Here is a 5,873-nt window from a genome sequence, read left to right on the forward strand (position 1 = left end):
TTAGTGCGGTTTTAGTGCCAACCTCGCTCTGTGGTGGAATGTAGACAGCTACAAAAAAAATACAGATGAAAACTCTCTTGGTAGATAGTGTGGGCTACAGTTTATCATGAGATACTCTACCTCAGGTGAGCAAAACCTTGAGACTTCCTTAGATATCATGCACCAGCTGTTGTTTACATAAATGCATAGGCCCCCGACCCATGTCTTACCAGACACTGCTGTTCTGTCTTGACGATAGAGTTTATAACCCGCCAGCTGTATGTTCTTAATTCTGTCGTTCAGCCACGACTCGGTGAACCATAAGATATTATAGTTTTTAATGTCCCGTTTGGTAGGATATATGTGCTTTCAGTTCATCCCATTTATTTTCTGGTGATATATTATCTAGCTAGCAATGTCTTACCTTTACAGCAGAAAAAATTTAACTCTGGGTCAATTTTGACTCCCTTCAACTCTTTTAGTTCTCTCCACTGTGTAAACGCAAATCCAAGGTTTACTCGTGCCTTAGCAAGGGCTCTATCACTTTCCCTTTTCGCCTGTCTGCTCTCCAAATGTCTCTGTTTCTTTGGCTTAGATGAAGGAGTACAGTAGCTACTGCTAGGTCAGGTCATTTGCCCCTCACATCTGCCATGTCTGTAAGCTAGGTCTCCGCTAGCCAAGTGTGGACATGGGCTCAGCTAGCTAGATATCCGAAAGCCAAGTGTGGACATGGGCTCAACTAGCTAGATATCTTACCACTACCCGTTAGAATATCCTTGAACAGTGGCACTGCCCAACTCACCGTCGAGAAAACACATCACTCTTTACGTGTTGCACAAAATCTGATGGGGAAATCGGACCCGACAGGGAAAATGAAAGCTAATGAATGCAGTGGTTCTCAAGCATGATAGAGGTGTAATATTGTTAATGTTATATCACATTGGATGACCACTAGCGACTTATTGGTGCTTTTGAACATAGAAAATGACATATTGCAGCTTTCAGATTGAGAAATGTATTGATTGGTATCATCTTGCTGGGTCTTTCTATCATCTTACTTGTTTGGTCTTCTGTGATATGTTATAGCACCACAACACCACGTGTGCTAGCAGCCCTCTTTGTCTTAGCATTGAAACTCTCATCAAGTAGGATATTCGTCGTCTCAACAACGTCACATGGAACCCTCCACCCAATAAGGGGCTAATCTCACCAAAGACCAGAACCCATTACTAGTAGCCTCTGCTGAGTCCCCAACAATCGGATGTTCTGGTTTTCAGGGGAAATGGAAAGAGAGCCTGTGACACAACTTACACTTTTGGAAGTTAACAAGGCAATACTACATCTTAACTCCTCCACATTTACTGGATTGGTTGAACAAGGCAGAAAAACCTCCCACAACATTTTTTTTGTCTTTTCAAGACCTCATTGTGAGGCAGCATTTACGAAACTATGGGTCGCGACCCCGCGACCCCTCATTTGAAAAAGAGGTCGGGAGAAACTCTGAAATAAAAAAAGCTAAACTCACACTTGGTTCATAGAACCGAGGTTACTTCAGTAACCTCCAGTAGCTCTATCTTTAGAACAGTTTAAGTTACAAAATATTATGATTCCATCGCTGAAAGATAAGACTCTCAGGAACACGCATATCTTTTGTTTCCCTCTACAATGGCCACAAGCCTCCTTAGAACAGAGTAGACAAGACCAATCAGACTGGGGGAGACAGAACATCATCAATGATGATACCAATACCTTCAAACCATGCTTCCTTCAGCTTGAAATACTGACAAAAGTACTCAGATTGATTTGTAATAGACTGTTATAGTCCCAATTAAAAAAGTAAACATTGGCCGTTGATTACATCACTTTTTTTCTAACCCCACTTACATACTCCTTATTTGTATTTATTTCACTGCCTCATCCACCCTCCTCTTCGGAGGACAAAAGTAACTTTGTTTTACTTTTTACAGATTTTGTTACATGTAGATTATTCATACATTTTACATACATGGTACTTTTATAAACATTATTACATGATAGGAATACAGTTTGATATACACATGCAGTGAAAACAGGACAAATATACGTCCCCTGAATGGGAGACTTTTTACTCTCCCAACTGCGTTCTTCTTTTTTGAAGTTCAATAATATTCTATATTACTGAGGCTTGTAGAGAAACTAACAATGTTCGGAATCCCGCATGGAATCCCAAAAAAGAAAAGATAACTCATATTTTTGTCCTTTCTCAATGTCATGAATTCTAGTGACATTATTGATCCCGAATGTATTTAGTTATTTTACTTCAAACTTGCCATTTAGAAAATGAGGCGTTTCTCCAGAAACCAGAATACACATAATCACACTCCCTCATCTGATTAGTCAAGTAGACGGGCTTCTGACTTTGTGGCTCTGGTAACTAGTGATGACCGGAACAACAGGAGAGAATAATGACTGACCTTTTTTAAAGTTTTGGCTCCTTTCTGTGGAAAAAGAGCACATTTCAGGACACAGTGTGCTGGGTAATTCAAACAGTCTGAGGGAAAACATTTTGAACACCTATTGCAGCTTTCCCTGCAATTACTCTGTCATTATTTTGTAACGTAAGTGCTCATTAAGTATATGGGGTTTTATTTTACTCTGGCTGACTTTGTGCAAAGCATGACTGAGAACCTCTTAAAGTACCTAGAGGATTTTATTGGCGCCTGTTTTCACAGTCAGATGTAGTTGCAAACACCACCACTTACAATTCCCTTGTTTCTCTGCCATAAACATGCATAATATGCAACAAATCATTGTTTCAGACATTGCACAGAAATAGGACTTTAAAGGTTGTCTACAATGAGTATGTTTACATGCACACTAATAATTCAATATTCATTTGATTATGGCAGAAGGCCAAGTATAGCTTTACTCATGTAAACACCTTAAGATGTGGATGTCGATTAAGGCAGCCCTCCGCACCTCTCTGATTCCACATTGTGGAAGCTTGGCGAATTACAACAACAGTTAGGCTATTTTCAAACAACTTTCCACCGCCCCTGCCCTGCCCCTCCTCCGCCCCCTTTCTCAACAAGCCAAAAGTCCCCCTTTGCACACTCTATCTTTCGTTTTAAAACGTGTGGATTTGTTTACATAGGCATAGCCATTTTGTGAGTGAGAACAAGTGCGTGGGCATACTTGAAAAGTTATGTTGTTCTAAACTTCCTTCTCTAACCTATCGACTTAATAGAGTGGGGACTTGGTGCCATGTACGTTCTGCCTGGCTGGTCTGTCCTTGTGGAAGTTGTAATCTAGTGCAGCCAGCAATGATTTGGCTTCATAGACTGGTGGTGAAAAGGAAAAATGCTTGCTTGCCTACACCAGAATACGGTTCTGGTAAGACTCCATATGTGACTCGTTTCAGGAAACATGTTCCACAAGGCATTTCTGCCTGTGAAGTCACAGGAGAGGCATTTTAATTTTGGGGGGCAGAAATTCCCTTTCCTGTAATAATGAATACAAATGAGCTAAAGACGTTGTCAGCTATATGATATGGTCATTATTTGAACTGGCTAGCCAGCTAACTTAACAAGCTAGAAACGAACCAAAACATTGTTTAGAAAGTAGCTTTTAGTAGCCGGGTTTGCTAGATTGAGATATACTAAATTCATTTTTAAACAGATGTGATTATTGGTGTTAAAATACACCAGTTATGCTATTTTGGACCCCCAAGCTGCTGATGTCATGCATGTGAATCCTTAAAGAGATGGTTGGGGATAAGGCTTAAGAGGGTGTGAATGATGCTGAAAGGGTGTAGACAAAGAATAGCTCACCAGTAGGTGTACCAAAACATTCAAGCGCCATTTTTTCAAAAGTGGGGTTACAAGTTTATCAACTTTCAAAGCAGAATCACTTTCCCATTGTTCCTCAACTGTAGTGTATGATATACCATTTTCTAGCTCTGAGTCTCTACTTTTATCTAATGTAAAAAAATTCAAATGTTGCTACATAAGACCGAATCGAGCAGTTCGAATCAGCTGTTGATCTGTAAAAAAAGTTTGAACACAGACAAGTCATAATGAATGCATCATGAAATCAACAAATGTGTAATCCTCCTTTGGATGTGTACATGTCAAACATAACCCTAATACCAGGATTCCCAACCCTCTCCTCTGTGACCAATATACCTGATGAGCCTAACCCTTTTTTATCCATTCCTTAGTGAAGTTGTCCCCTAGGCAGTCATTTTCGAAATGTCCCAGTGTCCATGTGTTTTCATTCCCCACATGGTGAATAACACCTCGCCACAGGTCCTGAAACATACAATTGTAATGCATGCATTTTGTCAACAATAATCTGTGTCATTCCCCATTTAACAATCTGTAGATATGATTGCACAAACTCAGGGACAAGTACTTGCTCACAGCAAAGCACAATACAGTAAGTACAATATCACTCAACCATAATACATAAATGAGAGTAATAATTAAGACAAGATAAATATGTACGAAGGGCTATATAAATACATTTGATTTGATTTGATTTGATAAATATGACTTACAATAAACTCCTCATATGTGTCTGCCCTTTTACAGAACAACCAAAAGTGGTTGACAACCTCCTTCAACCACATGATGAGATCTGCTTGGCCTTTAATCTGTGCTGTTTAGATATCAAATCAAATCAAATGTATTTATATAGCCCTTCGTACATCAGCTGATATCTCAAAGTGCTGTACAGAAATCCAGCCTAAAACCCCAAACAGCAAGCAATGCAGGTGTAGAAGCACGGTGGCTAGGAAAAACTCCCTAGAGTTTGGGGCGACAGTGGAGCAGGTAGTGGAGCAGTACAATGTTTAGATATGATAACAATTCTAACAGTGGAGCAACATCTTCACACCATGCCACATATCGAGACAGTGCTTTATTCCACTGTGTTTATATTTTCCATTTGGCTGGGGCTGATAAAATATGAGATGTATATATTTCTAAACGATTCAATCTTGCAAAATAAACATTTTAGATGTGCATGGTCATAACCAAACTTACTCCTTAAAGCAGAAATCTGAGAATGTGCATCTGTGCAGATCTATTTTAGCGGGATCTCTGTAATCAGTTGATCCATGGTCCTAATCCATGGTGACAGTTTCTCTGGGTCTCCTTCTTGTCGATTTCACTGCAATCATTCTCCAATATAGTGTATGTGCAATATACTGTCCAGAGTATCCTGGCGAGTCCATGCGGCCATCAGCTGAAATTTTAAGAGACATTGAAGTAATCAATAAAAAACCATTACATCCGTGTTAAATAATTGTGGTGTACTGTAAGCACCCAAACAATTAAGTCCTACATAGGACTACAACACTGTCTTTGGTTTGCAGACGGTCAATGATCACATCCCTTTTCTTCAACAATTTTATTGAGTCCACTCAGTACGAGTTCTGAATGTTGAAAAAAGTGCTACTGGAAACCATCCCATTGTTCATGTATTTGAAAAGGAGTACAATTTTTGAGTTGCTGTCCCCAGAATCTTAAATCTCGTCAGACTCCTCTTCATCATAATCTTCATTCACCTGGGATTTCTTTGAGGGACTCCAGGTCTCATCAGCACCACTCTCATCAGCACCAACTTCATCATCCCATCGATGCTATCACAAATAAGACATAATAATATAATGGTACATTGTAAATAAAACACCAAAAGTAAGCACACTAGCACATCACAAATACTAAGAAAAATCTTACACTCACACACTATTCAGTTAATTCTATGGTCTCTTCGGAGATGCTCATATTCATCAGGCTAAATAAACTCAGCAAAAAAATAAAAGTCCTCTCACTGTCAACTGCGTTTATTTTCAGCAAACTTGTATTTATATGAACCTAACCAGATTCCAGAGACTTAAACTGAACAGGTTC

General features: G+C 39.4%; 1 long non-coding RNA gene across 1 annotated transcript; it reads right to left on the reverse strand.

Annotated features, from left to right (window-relative positions):
* Positions 1-3,830: 3,830 nt before the first annotated feature.
* Positions 3,831-5,602, reverse strand: LOC115143620 (uncharacterized). The gene is made up of 3 exons (XR_003865667.2): positions 5,528-5,602; positions 5,004-5,205; positions 3,831-4,268 (listed from the first exon to the last, which is right to left on the reverse strand). It is a non-coding gene; the product is annotated as an uncharacterized LOC115143620 (long non-coding RNA).
* Positions 5,603-5,873: the final 271 nt, after the last annotated feature.

Source organism: Oncorhynchus nerka, linkage group LG15 (genome assembly GCF_034236695.1).
Source record: "Oncorhynchus nerka isolate Pitt River linkage group LG15, Oner_Uvic_2.0, whole genome shotgun sequence".
NCBI classification, from domain to species: domain Eukaryota; kingdom Metazoa; phylum Chordata; class Actinopteri; order Salmoniformes; family Salmonidae; genus Oncorhynchus; species Oncorhynchus nerka.